We start from the raw sequence: 16,776 nt of genomic DNA, 5'->3' as shown, positions 1-16,776 counted from the left end.
AGACTTTCCTGGAAGGTTTGAAAACCAGCAAAGAAGCTAGGGTGGTAAGAACAGAGAGAACTAGAAACAGAGTAGTACAAGAGGTGGAAATATATCATAAGGTATACTTCATGAAGTCAAAAAAGATATCCTATTACCACATGGAGAGTAAATTCTATGAGGACGAGGGGATGGCAGGGAGACCTGGCAAGAGGCTATTTTACTATTGACATGAAAGGTGATGCTGGCTGTGACCAGAATAGCGGAGCAAAGGCGGTTGGACTCTCGATATAGTTTCAGTCAGTAAAATGAGGACTAAGAATTGAAGCATTGAATTTAGCACTGGGTAGACCACTACAGAACTTGAGAAGAGTAGTTTTGAGGAAACGGTGAGAGTGAAAGCCTGATTCTAGTGGGACCAAGAGAGAAAGAAGGGAGAGAAATTGAAGATAGTGAGTACAGACATTTCCACAAAAAAAGCAAGTCCAGGAACTGTGAGAATCAGAAGGATATTGTATTCATCAAGGTTTACCAGAGAAACAAAGGCAATAGGAAAAAGATAGACAGCTATAGATAGACATGAAGAGGTTTATTATAAGGAATCGGTTCACATGATTATGAAGGTTGGCGAGCTCAAAATCTGCAGAGCCAATGTCCCAGTTTGAGTCCAAAGACCAGCAGGCTGCTATAGAATCAGGAAGAACTAATGTCCCAGTTCAAAGGCTATCAGGCAGGAGAATTCTCTCTCACTCAGGTGAGAGTCAGCCTTTCTGTTCTACTCAGACCTTCAACTGATTGGATGAGACCCACCCACCTTATGGAAGGCAATCTGCTTTACTTAAGTCTACCAGTTTAAATATCAATCTCATCCAAGAACACCCTCACAAAAACACTCAGAATGTTTGACCAGTTATCTAGATATCCCGTGGCCTAGTCAAGTTGAGAAATAAAATTAACCATTACAGATATTGAAATAGAAAATATTAAAACCACCAAGACTTCTTATTAGTGCTAAAGAGTATGACTGCCATTCAGAAATGAAAGTATTCAATAGGCCAGGCATGATGGCTCATGCCTATAATCCCAGTGCTTTGGGAGGCCGAGGCAGGCAGATCACCTGACGGCAGGAGTTCGAGACCAGCCTGACCAACGTGGTGAAACTCCGTCTCTACTAAAAATACAAAAATTAGCCAGGCATGGTGGTAGGCATCTGTAATCGCAGCTACTCAGGAGGCTGAGGCAGGAGAATTGCTTGAACCTGGGAAGCAGAGGTTACAATGAGCTGAGATCATGCCACTGCACTGTAGCCTGGGTGACAGAGCAAGACTCCATCAAGGGAAGGGAAGAGAAGGGAAGGGAAGGGGAGGGGAGGGCCTCAAGAAATAAAAAATGACCCAGAGATTTGTAATGGACTACAAGAAAGGGTAGTAAGTAGTATAACCTAGTGATATGAGATGAAAGCAGGGACAGAGGGGAGGAAAACTGTGTTGAAAGAAGCAAGGAAGACTATGAGAGGTAACTTACCCATCTGTGGTCCAAGTGATAACAGGAATGTGAGAAAAAAAATAAAACAGACTCGAAGATGATGTAGAAGTGATGTCTTCATGGGAGAGCCATGTTTTAGCTAGACAAAGGTCAACTGAACATTCAGAGATTAGAAGACGCCCAAGATACTGCTGAAGACTACCTGTAAATTCCAGAGGCACATGAATAAGGTTTCAGGACTTGGAAAACTGTTGGGGATGCACCAGAAAAATCTGATATGCAGAGACATGAGGGGATGGAAACCAGCAGTGAGAATTGCCTATGGGTCCTGGGCTTCTTATGATTACTGACATAAACATAGACAAAAAGCATAATGAGAATAATTTGGTCTTAAGGTAGATAGCAGTGAAGATGCTGTAAGCTTTGGTGGGAAAGGGGGAGGACTGTTGCCAAGAAACAGAATGCAGGTCCTCACTTCACTGCTGCCAATAATGATATGAAGACCCAGAGAATGGGAGTCTTATGTGGCATTAAAGTTTCGTGAGTAGTGGACTACAAATTCAATTAAACAATATTTATTAGAAGACATTTTTTGTGCAAAAACATAAAACTGTGAGTAGAGGATACCAAAATCACATGTCATTCCTTTAGAGAGGTAATCATATTCCAAAGTTTAGAATAAAATAGCCTACTTAAAAACCATAATTCAGGGCTGAATCTGACAAGTGTCATGAAATTTGTGGGTGTTATAGAAGTCCATAAGAAAAGGAAAGCTCATCAGTTGGGAGAATGATAGCAGTTCCCTAAAGAAGTGACATTTAAGACAGACATCAAAGGATGGACAGAATTTTGCTAAATGGAAATAGAATTCTTATCCAGACTTCATTTGGAAAATAAGACAAAATCATTAAATGTTTTAGAACAGGAAGATGCATATGGTGTGGTGCATAAAATGGGGAGAGAGGAAAATAATCTAAAGGTTGAAAGACTTCTCAGTTGTCTAGCAATAGTCTAAATGAATAATAGGATGGTAACATTAAGAATGGAAAGGAAATGAAAACCTAATTGTATCATTCAGTCATTGCTGGAATAATGCTATTTAACAAACAATGCTGAAATTCAGTGACTCTACTTTTTTTAAATTTTAGCTTTTAATTTTGTTTGTTTGGGTTTTTTGTTTTTGTTTTTGTTTTTTTGAGACAGAGTCTCACTATGTTGCCCAGGCCAGAGTGCACTGGCACAATCTCAGCTCACTGCACCCTCTACCTCCCATCTCAGCCTCCCAAGTAGCTGGACTACAGATGTGCACCACAAAAGCCAGCTAATTTTTTGTATTTTTTGTAGAGATGGGGTGTTGCCATGTTGCTTAAACTGATCTCGAAATCCTGAGCTCAAGGAATCTACCCACCTCTGCCTACCAAAGTGCTGGTATTACAGGCATAAGCCACCACAACCAGCCTTTTTTTTTCTTGATCACACATTTGTGCATTGTCTAGGAGTTAGCTGACCTAGTCTGGGCTTGAATGAGCTTAGCTCTAAGCTGTAGGTTGGATCCTGGGCTGCTCCATGTTTCTCTTATCTTCCTTAGGCCAATGGACAGGAAAAAACACCAGAATGCTAAACATTTTACCCTGAGTAACAAAAAATAAAGAAGAAAAAAACAGTTGAAAAGTTAATGAATGATGAGACTGTAAAGAGACCAAGTGCAGGTAATCAGAGTTTCTGTGCAGCTCCATTAATTTTCAAGTAAAGTTCATATATAAGCATCTCTAATATATATCTCAAAAATTTTAAAGTTCAGGAGACATATAATAGTTCATTTATTTAGAAGACACTTTCAATCCCTTATTCAATAACCATTGCCTAAAAAAACACTGCCTAAATAGGTGCTAGCATAGGCGCTTAATATAACAAAATAATAAGGTAATGAGCCCTTTTTTTTTCAAGGAAATTTTGAATACAGAAGAAAGATCCTAATGATAAACATTCAGATTGTTTTCCTTAAAGATAACAAGAAGAAGTAACTAGAACCTAATCTTGGCAATTAAAAATAATTAAATTTAGTTACTTCATTTGTATTTTAAACTTAAAATAAGTTAATGGAATTAAAGAGTTAAATAAAATGTACTTTTAAAATAAAAGTAACAGGAGCGATGCACAAAGAAGGAAAAGCTAAGTATTCATCTTGCCCTTCCCAACTCATGTCCCTGTTGAAAATGGGGGAAGACATTCATAAATTTTAGCATTATCTTCCAAACCACCTTCATAATGTTCAACCTGCTTGACACGCAGGTGAGAGGAACAGGGCAGAGAACCTTCATTCATTTAGAGTATTTACCTGGTCTTGAAAAGTGTTGTGGCCCAAGTGATCAGTAGACAATCTTTACATTTTAGAGCACAGATGACGAATATTTAATTTGTAAGTGGTCAAATCTTGATCACCTGGGCAGATTCTCAATGAATCCAAGACAAATTTTGCAAAATATGTAATCATAATTAATAGTTTAATACCTTTATTGCGACTCCAGCAAGAGATGAAAGAGAAGGTAATATAAAGTCACTGTCTAAAACATTTAGCTCCTCTAGGGAAGGGTATGAAGTAGCAGAGATGAGTGTTGGCTGCATGGATTAAGTTTCATTTCTCATTCTGTTTACCTCCCAGCAGATAAAACATCTTCAGAGAAAAAAAAGAAGGAGAAAAATAGTTCAGTACATTAGGCAAATAGACATGAAGCCTATATGTACACTCCACACATATTTTTATATTTTTGTCATATATGTGAGATTTCAGTAAGAGCAGCCTATAAGACTACATCTGATAAATAAATTAAAAATCAAAATTGGTAAATAAAAAATACAAATAAAGTTTAAATGATGGCATATAAAATAATACAATAATCAGACTATAAAGGTTCAGCACAACTTATGTAGGTGTGGCGCCACATAAAGACACAAACAGTGAGAAGGGAGGTAGTTCAGTACTTCTCAAACCCTAGCGTACATCAGACTCACCTGGAAAGTATGCCAAAAGACAGATTTCTGGGCCCTACCTCCAGAGTTTTTGATTCAGTAGGTCTGCTGAGGGGGCAGAGAATGTACATTCCAAGTAAGTTCCCGGTTGATACTAAATGGAGTAGTTAATGATGAAGGACGTGAAACATTTATTGATGTTGTATGTTCTTACAAACTCTATTCTTGCTACTTAAGCAATACAAAATATTAAAAGGGCTTTGGAATCAGAAATAGTTTTGAGTTCCCACTCTATACTTATCTTCTGTGAAACTTCAGGGAAGTTACTAAACTTCTCTAGCCAATAGTACTCATATCTGCAAAAAAAGAAAAAAAGACACTAAGACCTATCTTGAATGATTCTTACAGGGATTAAATGAACTAATGTATCTAAATCAATGAGTTTCATGCATGGGTTATAATAATAATAAAGCTAAATAAATGCCATTTGTTATTATTATCATTATTATTACAAAAGAAAATTGTATGGTACCTAGCACACAGTAAATATGCAGTAAATGTCAGTTGCCCTCCTTTGATTCATCCCACATTAAACTAAATAAAACATGCAGGTGATTCTCATAGGACATAATTCACTGAAAATGGAACAGTTGGTCAATATCATCTTTCATAAAAATTATTTTGTACAGGCTGTGTGCAAAGTCCTTTTTTGAGTACTAGAATACAAAAATAAAGTTCCTGCCCTCAGGGCCTCTGACTCTCCTTTTCCTAACAATATTCTATTCTCCCTTTTGGGAAAGCCTCCAGCATGTATACTCTTGGTTGGAGCTATTGTTCTCTATGCACTATGGAAGCAGAGATCTCTTCCACAAACTGGACCAGACAAGGGATGGACATGTGACTTAATCTGGGCCAACTGGATTTTCTATGGGTAGGACTTTGAATTCAAGGAGGATGCAAAGACAAGGGGTAGTTGGAGGTCAAGGTCATGGCAGCAGTAGTGGTAGTGACCAAGTCCTTACCAAGATCTTCTTGCCATGAGACTTGCTGTGCCTCCTACTTCTTAAGCTTCCAGAGCTTCCTTGGTTCCAACTGTCTCAACCCTGATCTTCTAGCCTTCTGTGGATTCCAGGAATCCTTCCAGTAAACTCTGAGTCCCCAAACTCTTTGGGGGGAATGAATAGGTACATGGGAATTAAGTTAGCCAGTGTTTGCTTCCATTGTTTTAAACCAAAAATTAAATGATACAGATAGAATATGAGCTGAATTTTAAAAGAAAGGTTGAACTCATGAAAGCAGAGAAGAAAGATCATAGCATGATAGAAAATATGGCAGATATGTGGGAATGGTTGAAGAAAAATTGTTAGATTCATGTGATGAAAACAACATGCTCATATAAATGAATTCAAAGAAGAACTTCTCTCTGGCAAATCAGCCTAGAAAATTATTTGCCCCCCTCTTTAGTGTTCGTAAGCTCAGTCAGCATACCTTTATTCCTAAGGCAAAAATCACAGCATATACTGTAGAACTTAGCTTCGCCACTCCCTTCTCATCCTCACACCCTCTCTAGTAGTTTATCAACCAAAATTTCTCACCCTAGTCCCCTGACTTCCATTTCCTTTGAGAACTTGTATAACATCTTCCCTCGTCTGTTCTCACACTGGCCTGCTCTTTCTGGTTTAGAGCATCTTATATTCTTTGACACATTCTTTCATTGGCTCCATTCCAATTTCCAACTCTTCAAGTTGTCATTGAAAGCACAGTTCTGACCTTTAGCTCATGCAATCTAACCAACATTTCAGACTAAACTGGCCTCAGCATCTATATCCAAGATGAATGCTGATGTGTTTTCTCTGCATCTTTGCTGGAACAATTTGTCTGTCTAACTGAGGGGAAATATATCATCAGAACAGATGCATTCCCAACTGGCTTGAATCCAGCCTCTTCCAAACACAGGGCATGATGGAATGACTTGTTCAATAAAAATTGTTTTGGGGAAAAAATTGGCAGCAGTTTTATAATGATTGGAATGAGGAAAAAACTGAATACAAAGAAACCAGTTAAGAAGAACAAGTATGACATAGACTTGGACAAGAGTGGTAATAGGATATTTCAGAAGAAAAAAAGGAGATAGAAAATTACAGAGGAAAAATAGGCAAGACTTGGGAGGAAAAGAATGGAGATAAATCAAAAATAAGTTCATGGTTTTCAGCCATGACCAAAACAGAGAAATTGAAAGGATATGCTGCTGGTTGTAAGAATCAGTTTTATATGGGGTCATGGAAGTTAAGGGAACAAAGAAGAGTTTCAAAGCAATGAGGGCAATCAATAAAGCAAATGCTATAGAGAGGTCAAAAAAATGAGTGAGTTAAAAAAAAGTTTTTAGATTTGTTTTCTAAAAGGTCACTGGTGACTATGAAGAAAATTTCAGGAAAGTAATGAGGCTGAATTCAGACCACAGGGAAATTAAGAATGAGTAGGCAGTAAAGAAACAGAGGTAACAAAGTATTTTAGGAAGTTTCAGAAGTGAAGAAAATGTAAAAGAAAAAAAAACGAGATAGTGATTCAAGGTATCAAGAGGAAGGGTTGTACCATCCTCATTACAAAACAACAAGTAAACTGTAAAATGGTGCTTCTTCCTAGTAGTATTAGTTGATATTTTTGACATTAAAAGCCAATGTATTGTAAAAAAGACTGGGACAATTTCTTTCTGTTAACACTTGTTGGCTTGACAAGTTATGACATAATAGTTGATTAGATAGATGCTGTCTCATAAACATAGAAAAATATGACTAAAACACAAAAAGGCCAAAGTATTGACAAGTCTTATTCACACCTTTCTACTCTCTAAAAGAAGTTGGTTTTGTTCAATATGGAAGCAAGACAGAGAGAAAAGGGTTTTTAATTCAAAGCTTACACTCTCTCTTCCAAGAGCATATTTAAAACTAATTGCTTTATAAAATACAGAGCGCAGGTGGGTGGAGCCAAGATGGCCAAAAAGGAACAGCTCCAGTCTACAGCTCCCAGCGTGAGCGATGCAGAACATGAATGATTTCTGCATTTCCAAGTGAGGTACTGGGTTCATCTCACTGGGGATTGTTGGACAGTGGGTGCAGGACAGTGAGTGCAGTGCACTGAGCATTAGCCAAAGCAGGGCGAGGCATCGCCTCACCCAGGAAGCACAAGGGGTCAGGGAATTCTCTTTCCTAGCCAAGGAAAGGGGTGACAGATGGCACCTGGAAAATCAGGTCACTCCCACCCTAATACTACGCTTTTCCAACGCTCTTAGCAAATGGCACACCAGGAGATTGTATCCCGCACCTGGCTCGGATGGTCCTACGCCCACGGATCCTCGCTCATTGCTAGCACAGCAGTCTGAGATCAAACTGCAAGGCGGCAGCGAGGCTGGGGGAGGGGCGCCCACCATTGCCAAGGCTTGACTAGGTAAACAAAGCTGCCGGGAAGCTCAAACTGGCTGGAGCCCACCACAGCTCTAGGAGGCCTGCCTGCCTCTGCAGACTCCACCTCTGGGGGCAGGGCATAGTCAAACAAAAGGCAGCAGAAACCTCTGCAGACTTAAATGTCCCTGTCTGACAGCTTTGAAGAGAGTAGTGGTTCTCCTAGAAGGCAGCTGGAGATCTGAGAACAGACAGACTGCCTCCTCAAGTGGGTCCATGACCCCGAGTAGCCTAACTGGGAGGCATCCCCCAGTAGGGGCAGACTGACACCTCACATGGCCGGGTATTCCTCTCATACAAAACTTTCAGAGGAACAATCAGGCAGCAGCATTTGCTGTTCACCAATATCCACTGTCCTGCAGCCTCCGCTGCTGATACCCAGGCAAACAGGGTCTGGAGTGGACCTCCAGCAAACTCCAACAGATCTGCAGCTGAGGGTCCTGACTGTTGGAAGGAAAACTAACAAACAGAAAGGACATCCACACCAAAACCCCATCTGTACGTCACCATACCCCATCTGTACGTCACCATCATCAAAGACAAAAGGTAGATAAAACCACAAAGATGGGGAAAAAACAGAGCAGAAAAACTGAAAATTCTAAAAATCAGAGCTCCTCTCCTCCTCCAAAGGAACGCAGCTCCTTACCAGCAACAGAACAAAGCTGGATGGAGAATGATTTTGACAAGTTGAGAGAAGAAGGCTTCAGACGATCAAACTACTCCGTGCTAAAGGAGCAAGTTTGAACCCATGGAAAAGAAGTTAAAAACCTTGAAAAAAGATTAGACAAATGGCTAACTAGAACAACCAATGCAGAGAAGTCCTTAAAGGACCTGATGGAGCTGAAAACCACGGCACGAGAACTACGTGACGCATGCACAAGCCTCAGTAGCCGATTCGATAAACTGGAAGAAAGGGTATCAGCGATGGAGGATCAAATGAATGAAATGAAGCGAAAAAAGAAGTTTAGAGAAAAAAGTATAAAAACAAACAAAGCCTCCAAGAAATATGGGACTATGTGAAAAGACCAAATCTATGTCTGATTGGTGTACCTGAAAATGACGGAGAGAATGGAACCAAGTTGGAAAACACTCTGCAGGATATTATCCAGGAGAACTTCCCCAATCTAGCAAGGCAGGCCAACATTCACATTCAGGAAATACAGAGAACACCACAAAGATACTCCTCGAGAAGAGCAACTCCAAGACACATAATTGTCAGATTCACCAAAGTTGAAATGAAGGAAAAAATGTTAAGGGCAGCCAGAGAGAAAGGTCAGGTTACCCACAAAGGGAATCCCATCAGACTAACAGCTGATCTCTTGGCAGAAACTCTACAAGCCAGAAGAGAGTGGGGGCCAATATTCAACATTCTTAAAGAAAAGAATTTTCAACCCAGAATTTCATATCCAGCCAAACTAAGCTTCATAAGTGAAGGAGAAATAAAATACTTAACAGACAAGCAAATGTTGAGAGATTTTGTCACCACCAGGCCTGCCCTAAAGAGCTCCTGAAGGAAGCACTAAACATGGAAAGGAAAAACCGGTACCAGCCACTGCAAAAACATGCCAAATTGTAAAGACCATCAAGGCTAGGAAGAAACTGCATCAACTAACGTGCAAAATAACCAGCTAACATCATAATGACAGGATCAAATTCACACATAACAATATTAACCTTAAATGTAAATAGGCTAAATGCTCCAATTAAAAGACACAGACTGGCAAATTGGATAAAGAGTCAAGACCCATCAGTGTGCTGTATTCAGGAAACCCATCTCACGTGCAGAGACACACATAGGCTCAAAATAAAGGGATGGAGGGAGATCTACCAAGCAAATGGAAAACAAAAAAAGGCAGGGGTTGCAATCCTAGTCTCTGATAAAATAGACTTTAAACCAACAGAGATCAAAAGAGACAAAGAAGGACATTACATAATGGTAAAGGGATCAATTCAACAAGAAGAGCTAAATATCCTAAATATATATGCACCCAATACTGGGGCACCCAGATTCATAAAGCAAGTCCTTAGAGACCTACAAAGAGACTTAGACTCCCACACAATAATAATGGGAGACTTTAACACCCCACTGTCAATATTAGACAGATCAACGAGACAGAAAGTTAACAAGGATATCCAGGAATTGAACTCAGCTCTGCACCAAGCAGACCCAATAGACATCTACAGAACTCTCCACCCCAAATCAACAGAATATACATTCTTTTCAGCACCACACCACACCTATTCCAAAATTGACCACATAGTTGGAAGTAAAGCTCTCCTCAGCAAATGTAAAAGAACAGAAATTATACCAAACTGTCTCTCAGACCACAATGCAATCAAACTAGAACTCAGGATTAAGAAACTCATTCAAAACCGCTCAACTACATGGAAACTGAACAACCTGCTCCTGAATGACTACTGGGTACATAAAGAAATGAAGGCAGAAATAAAGATGTTCTTTGAAACCAACAAGAACAAAGACACAATATACCAGAATCTCTGGGACACATTCAAAGCAGTGTGTAGAGGGAAATTTATAGCACTAAATGCCCACAAGAGAAAGCAGGAAAGATCTAAAATTGACACCCTAACATCACGATTAAAAGAACTAGAAAAGCAAGAGCAAACACATTCAAAAGCTAGCACAAGGCAAGAAATAACTAAGATCAGAGCAGAACTGAAGGAAATAGAGACACCAAAAAAACCTTCAAAAAATCAATGAATCCAGGAGCTGGTTTTTTGAAAAGATCAACAAAATTGATAGACTGCTAGCAAGACTAATTAAGAAGAAAAGAGAGAAGAAGCAAATAGATGCAATAAAAAATGATAAAGGGTATATCACCACCAATCCCACAGAAATACAAACTACCATCAGGGAATACTATAAACACCTTTATGCAAATAAACTAGAAAATCTAGAAGAAATGGATAAATTCCTGGACACATACACCCTCCCAAGACTAAACCAGGAAGAAGTTGAATCTCTTAACAGACCAATAACAGGCTCTGAAATTGAGGCAACAATTAATAGCTTACCAACCAAAAAAAGTCCAGGACCAGATGGATTCACAGCCGAATTCTACCCGTGGTACAAGGAGGAGCTGGTACCATTCCTTCTGAAACTATTCCAATCAATAGAAAAAGAGGGAATCCTCCTTAACTTATTTTATGAGGCCAGCATGATCCTGATACCAAAGCCTGGCAGAGACACAACAAAAAAAGAGAATTTTAGACCAATATTCCGATGAACATCGATGCAAAAACCCTCAATAAAATACTGGCAAACCGAATCCAGCAGCACATCAAAAAGCTTATCCACCATGATCAAGTGGGCTTCATCCCTGGGATGCAAGGCTGGTTCAACATATGCAAATCAATAAACGTAATCCAGCATATAAAAAGAACCAATGACAAAAACCACATGATTATCTCAATAGATGCAGAAAAGGCCTTTGACAAAATTCAACAACCCTTCATGCTAAAAACTCTCAACAAATTAGGTATTGATGGGACCTATCTCAAAATAATAAGAGCTATCTCTGACAAACCCACAACCAATATCATACTGAATGGGCAAAACTGGAAGCATTCCCTTTGAAAACCAGCACAAGACAAGCATGCCCTCTCTCACCACTCCTATTCAACATAGTGTTGGAAGTTCTGGCCAGGGCAATCAGGCAGAAGAAGGAAATAAAGGGTATTCAATTAGAAAAAGAGGAAGTCAAATTGTCCCTGTCTGCAGAAGACATGATTGTATATCTAGAAAACCCCATCAGCCCCAAATTTCCTTAAGCTGATAAGCAACTTCAGCAAAGTCTCAGGATACAAAATCAATGTGCAAAAATCACAAGCATTCTTATACACCAATAACAGACAAACAGAGAGCCAAATCATGAGTGAACGCCCATTCACAATTGCTTCAAAGAGACTAACATACCTAGGAATCCAACTTACAAGGGATATGAAGGACCTCTTCAAGGAGAACTACAAACCACTGCTCAAGGAAACAAAAGAGGATACAAACAAATGGAAGAACATTCCATGCTCATGGGTAGGAAGAATCAGTATTGTGAAAATGGCCATACTGCCCAAGGTAATTTATAGATTCAATGCCATCCCCATCAAACTACCAATGACTTTCCTCACAGAATTGGAAAAAACTGCCTTAAAGTTCATATGGAACCAAAAAAGAGCCCATATTGCCAAGTCAATCCTAAGCCAAAAGAACAAAGCTGGAGGCATCATGCTACCTGACTTCAAACTATACTATAAGGCTGCAGTAACCAAAACAGTGTGGTACTAGTACCAAAACAGAGATATAGACCAATGGAACAGAACAGAGCCCTCAAAAATAATGCCACATATCTACAACTATCTGATCATTGACAAACCTGACAAAAGCAAGAAATGGGGAAAGGATTCCCTATTTAATAAATGGTGCTGGGAAAACTGGCTAGCCATATGTAGAAAGCTGAAACTGGATCCCTTCCTTACACCTTATACAAAAATTAATTCAAGATGGATTAAAGACTTAAATGTTAGACATAAAACCATAAAAACCCTAGAAGAAAACCTAGGCAATACCATTCAGGACATAGGCATGGGCAAGGACCTCATGTCTAAAACACCAAAAGCGATGGCAACAAAATCCAAAATTGACAAATGGGATCTAATTAAATGAAAGAGCTTCTGCACAGCCAAAGAAACTACCATCAGAGTGAACAGGCAACCTACAGAATGGGAGAAAATTTTTGCAATCTACTCATCTGACAAAGAGCTAATATCCAGAATCTACAATGAACTCAAACAAATTTACAAAAAAAAAAACCCCATCAAAAAGTGGGCAAAGGATATGAACAGACACTTCTCAAAAGAAGACATTTATGTAGCCAAAAAACACATGAAAAAATGCTCATCATCACTGGCCATCAGAGAAATGAAAATTAAAACCACAATGAGATACCATCTCACACCAGTTAGAATGGCCATCATTAAAAAGTCAGGAAACAACAGGTGCTGGAGAAGATGTGGAGAAATAGGAACACTTTTACACTGTTGGTGGGACTGTAAACTAGTTCAACCATTGTGGAAGTCAGTGTGTCGATTCCTCAGAGATCTAGAACTAGAAATACCATTTGACCCAGCCATCCCATTACTGGGTATATACTCAAAGGATTATAAATCATGCTGCTATAAAGACACATGCACACGTATGTTTATAGCGGCACTATTCACAATAGCAAAGACTTGGAACCAACCTAAATGTCCAAGTATGATAGACTGGATTAAGAAAATGTGGCACATATACACCACAGAATACTACACAGCCTTAAAAAATGATGAGTTCATGTCCTTTGTACGGACATGGATGATGCTGGAAACCATCATTCTCAGCAAACTATCGCAAGGACAAAAAACCAAACACTGCATGTTCTCACTCATAGGTGGGGAATTGAACAAGGAGAACACATGGACACAGGAAGGGGAACATCACACACCGGGGCCTGTTGTGGGGTGGGGGAAAACGGGGAGGGATAGCATTAGGAGATACACCTAATGCTAAATGATGAGTTAATTTGTGCAGCACACCAGCATGGCACATGTATACATATGCAACAAACCTGCACGTTGTGCACATGTACCTTAAAACTTAAAGTATAATAAAATAAAAAAAAAGAAAAGAAATCACCAGGTGAAGGAAAATGTTAATGAAACGAAAGGCATTCACTCTGTCCTCTTACCTGGAGCCTGGTTCAGGCTCTGGACTCCAGGGAAAGTGAGCAAGAGGGAGAAAAAAATAAAAATAAAAAAATAAAAATAAAATCCAGAGTGCAAGCTAAGGACTCAACTTGCAGAGCAACTGCATAGATTTCTGCATTTGGAAACTTGGTCTTTCCAAGTCATAGAAATGAAAACAAAGCATATATGAAAAATGACTACCCTGCTGTTATTTGAGTGTTTGCATACTGTTTCCACAAAGAAGCAGAAACCCAGTGTCAGACTTGTGCATACTCAGAAAGGTAAAAGACAGCATCTGGGGAATGACACTAGAGAATGTGCCTCATTTCTTTTGCTCCTTGCCAAGCTTACCTTGACATTTACTTCTATAAACATAGTCAGCAAAGACTATGAAAAGAAATTATCTTCTGAATTTACATCTGGATTTTTTCTTAGCTGCCACATCTTAACCAGCTAAGAGAGTTTTCCTCTTCATTTCCATAATAATACTAATAATTAATGATACAAAGTATCTTGTATTGCATCTTATTCCTAACTTCTTCCCTGACTGCTAGTCTCATTTTCTTTTTGCCGTAGCACAGTTAAATGAAAAAGAACAATTATTTTTGTCTTTCATTGATTATTCCAGTATGTCACAATGGTTGCACAAAGGAAACACAGGGACACTTAAAATTATTCTGATCTTGATGTGACAGTGTATTATTTCTTTTTTTGCTTATACATTGGAATTTTATCCTAGAACTAAGTTCATAAGGTAGAGGTATATATGTATATTAACTCTAACTGTGAGCTCAAGTACTTTTTTTTCTTTTTAGTTAAACAACTCAAAGTTTTGAAAAGGATGGATTTGGCAATTGTTCGTTTTTTGTGGTATTTTTCTTAATCAATCAAAAATGATTCAAATGAGACAGTTTGAGCCTCAGATGGATTTGGGGCTTGAATTATTTATATTGGCCATATGATGATTTTGCACTCATCTCTTTCTCGTGTTTACAACATCATGTTCTGAAATAAAGTACAAATTATAAGTGTCTGTCACTGTGCATTTCTCTTGTGCATTTCTTGCATTCTTACTCCTCAGCAACTCAGGCACACCTCCAATTACTGGAACTCAATACAAATTGTTCCTGCTTAAGATTACTAAAGGATAAAAGGATTGGCCACTAGTCCCACATAAACCCACAAAGAACCTCCCACTATGGGTTTATATGATTCTATCATCCTCATAATGTCAGTTAAGCTGTGTTAGCCTAAATATTACATTATAATTTTAGACAATCTACATGATACAAAGAGAAGTGTTTTAGTGTCAATTTTTCTATTTACTTGGCCAATTAGAAAACCAAACAAGATAATTAAAGCTGCTATTATGGTTTGGTTTTTTATTGTGTTTTGTTTTGTGGGGTCGTTGATTTTGTCTAAACTGTATGAATCCAGTTTGTGTTATATAGATTCTCTGCTCTAGGGAGGGATTAGAGACTTCTATATAATGGTGTCTAAGGATGAGGAAGTTGTTGCAGATACTTAATGTCTATACTTGCAGTGTGTTAGAGTCAAAAGTTCTTGGTTTTTTTCTCCAAAATATCTGAAGGAGGAGCTGAAGAGGCAACAGTCTGCTTGAAAGGTAGCCTTTGTAGTCTTGTCTTAAGCTGCATACACATAGAAATCATTCTGTTTTTTAGTGTTTCCTTGAGGTGGCTTTAGAGATTGTCATGAGTCTTCTGGTTCCTGAGCCAGATATTCACAAACAGGTGGTTTATTGTGAAGTATTCTCAGCAATAATGCTTGTAAAGGAGTGAGGAAAGCAGGACAGGGCAGAGGGAGAGGTTGACCTGCAAGGCAGTTGTAACAGAGGCCTCAGCCCTTCTCACACAGTTCTCTGAAGCTTGAATATCCCCTTAGACCTGAGCTGAATTGAAGCAAGGAGCTCGGCCTTTGTCCCTCCACACACCCTACCCTAAATAACTAGTCATAGGAAATATGCTGCCTCCAAGAATGGGTTATAAACTTGCTCAGCCAAAAGAATTTCTTGGGGAAGGAATCAGTTGTGAACTCTCAGCACTGGACACTTCTGGTCCTCAGGGGAATAGGGTCTTTGTTCTGAAGGCAGGATCCGGACTATGCTCCATAGTGTCTACTACAGGGGTAGAGAGAGTCCTTGGGTTCTGTCACTGCCTATAAACCCAACTCTGCAGACATATTCATGAAGAGGTGAGATTTGTATAGTTTGTGTTTTTATATTGAGGGAATCTTTTAACAAGTCATCTTACCTCATTAAAAATCTAAAACTTCTCTTGTGTAGCAATATTCATATTGAAAGCCATTTCCATAGGTTAAAACTTTAATTTCTTAAATCAGTATTTCTCAAACTTGGATTTTTGGAGAGATCCTCCAACGAGAGAGAATCCTTAGGATTTTTTTTCAAGGAATTTGCACCTCATTCAAGTATAGGAAATACTGCAAGTAGTGGCAAAATCTGGGCTCAAGAATCAGAGTTGAGTTTAAATCTTTCATGTGTTGCTGCTTGCTAATTGTATAACAACAGGTATGTAACTTTTTTTTAATCCTTTATGCTGTCATTCACAAGGTGAATGTGATGAAGATTAAATAAAATAACCCAGCTAGAATTCAGCATAGTGCCTGGCATACTTAGAAACTCTAATTAAATGATATTTGTTGTCATTATGTCAGTAAATCTTTCAGTTGCTTTGATATAACTTGGTACACATCTTTTTGCATTATCTGAAAAAAGATGTTAAGAAGAAGAAAATTAGAAATCTATCACCCCAACTATCCCATCCTATGACTGGCCAAATGTTGTGGTGAAATAATCAAGCTAAAGACACAAGCTCAAAGACAACCAAGATGTTCAAACTCTGCTACTCCAGAAAAAAAAAAATGGTAAAAAGTCTAAAGAGCTGCATTTAATAAGATCAAGAATTGAACTATTGCTTTCTAAGAGGAAACTTTTTTAAAAGGAAAACAAACACAAATCAATCTCAGTCTCTAAAGACAACTGATGAAAAAATTATTAATTCCATTAAATCATGAATCTAAGAAAGTTTTTGAAACATAAACGGTATTCAATAGATAGTCCCTGAATTGAATTACATCATATGAGTAGAGTGAACATAATCTGGTTTAC

At 38.6% G+C, this 16,776-nt stretch overlaps 1 protein-coding gene across 2 annotated transcripts in view; it reads right to left on the bottom strand.

Annotated features, from left to right (window-relative positions):
• The window catches only part of OTOGL (otogelin like), a 269,944-nt gene that overhangs the window by 233,699 nt on the left and 19,469 nt on the right, over nucleotides 1-16,776 (bottom strand). The window contains exons 2-5 of one of the 2 annotated variants that reach the window (XM_032171665.1): nucleotides 5,457-5,599; nucleotides 4,477-4,790; nucleotides 3,803-4,119; nucleotides 2,973-3,095 (exon numbers count right to left, since the gene is read on the bottom strand). The gene's annotated coding sequence lies outside the window, so the exon portion shown is untranslated. The remainder of the gene's footprint in view (nucleotides 1-2,972; nucleotides 3,096-3,802; nucleotides 4,120-4,476; nucleotides 4,791-5,456; nucleotides 5,600-16,776) is intronic. The other variant, XM_032761833.1, reaches the window with a different exon arrangement.

The sequence above is a fragment of the Hylobates moloch genome, unplaced genomic scaffold (genome assembly GCF_009828535.3).
Source record: "Hylobates moloch isolate HMO894 unplaced genomic scaffold, HMol_V3 SCAFFOLD_12, whole genome shotgun sequence".
Taxonomy (NCBI): Eukaryota; Metazoa; Chordata; class Mammalia; order Primates; family Hylobatidae; genus Hylobates; species Hylobates moloch.
Note: the sequence above shows the minus strand (reverse complement) of the source record. Positions and strands in the feature narration are given on the sequence as shown.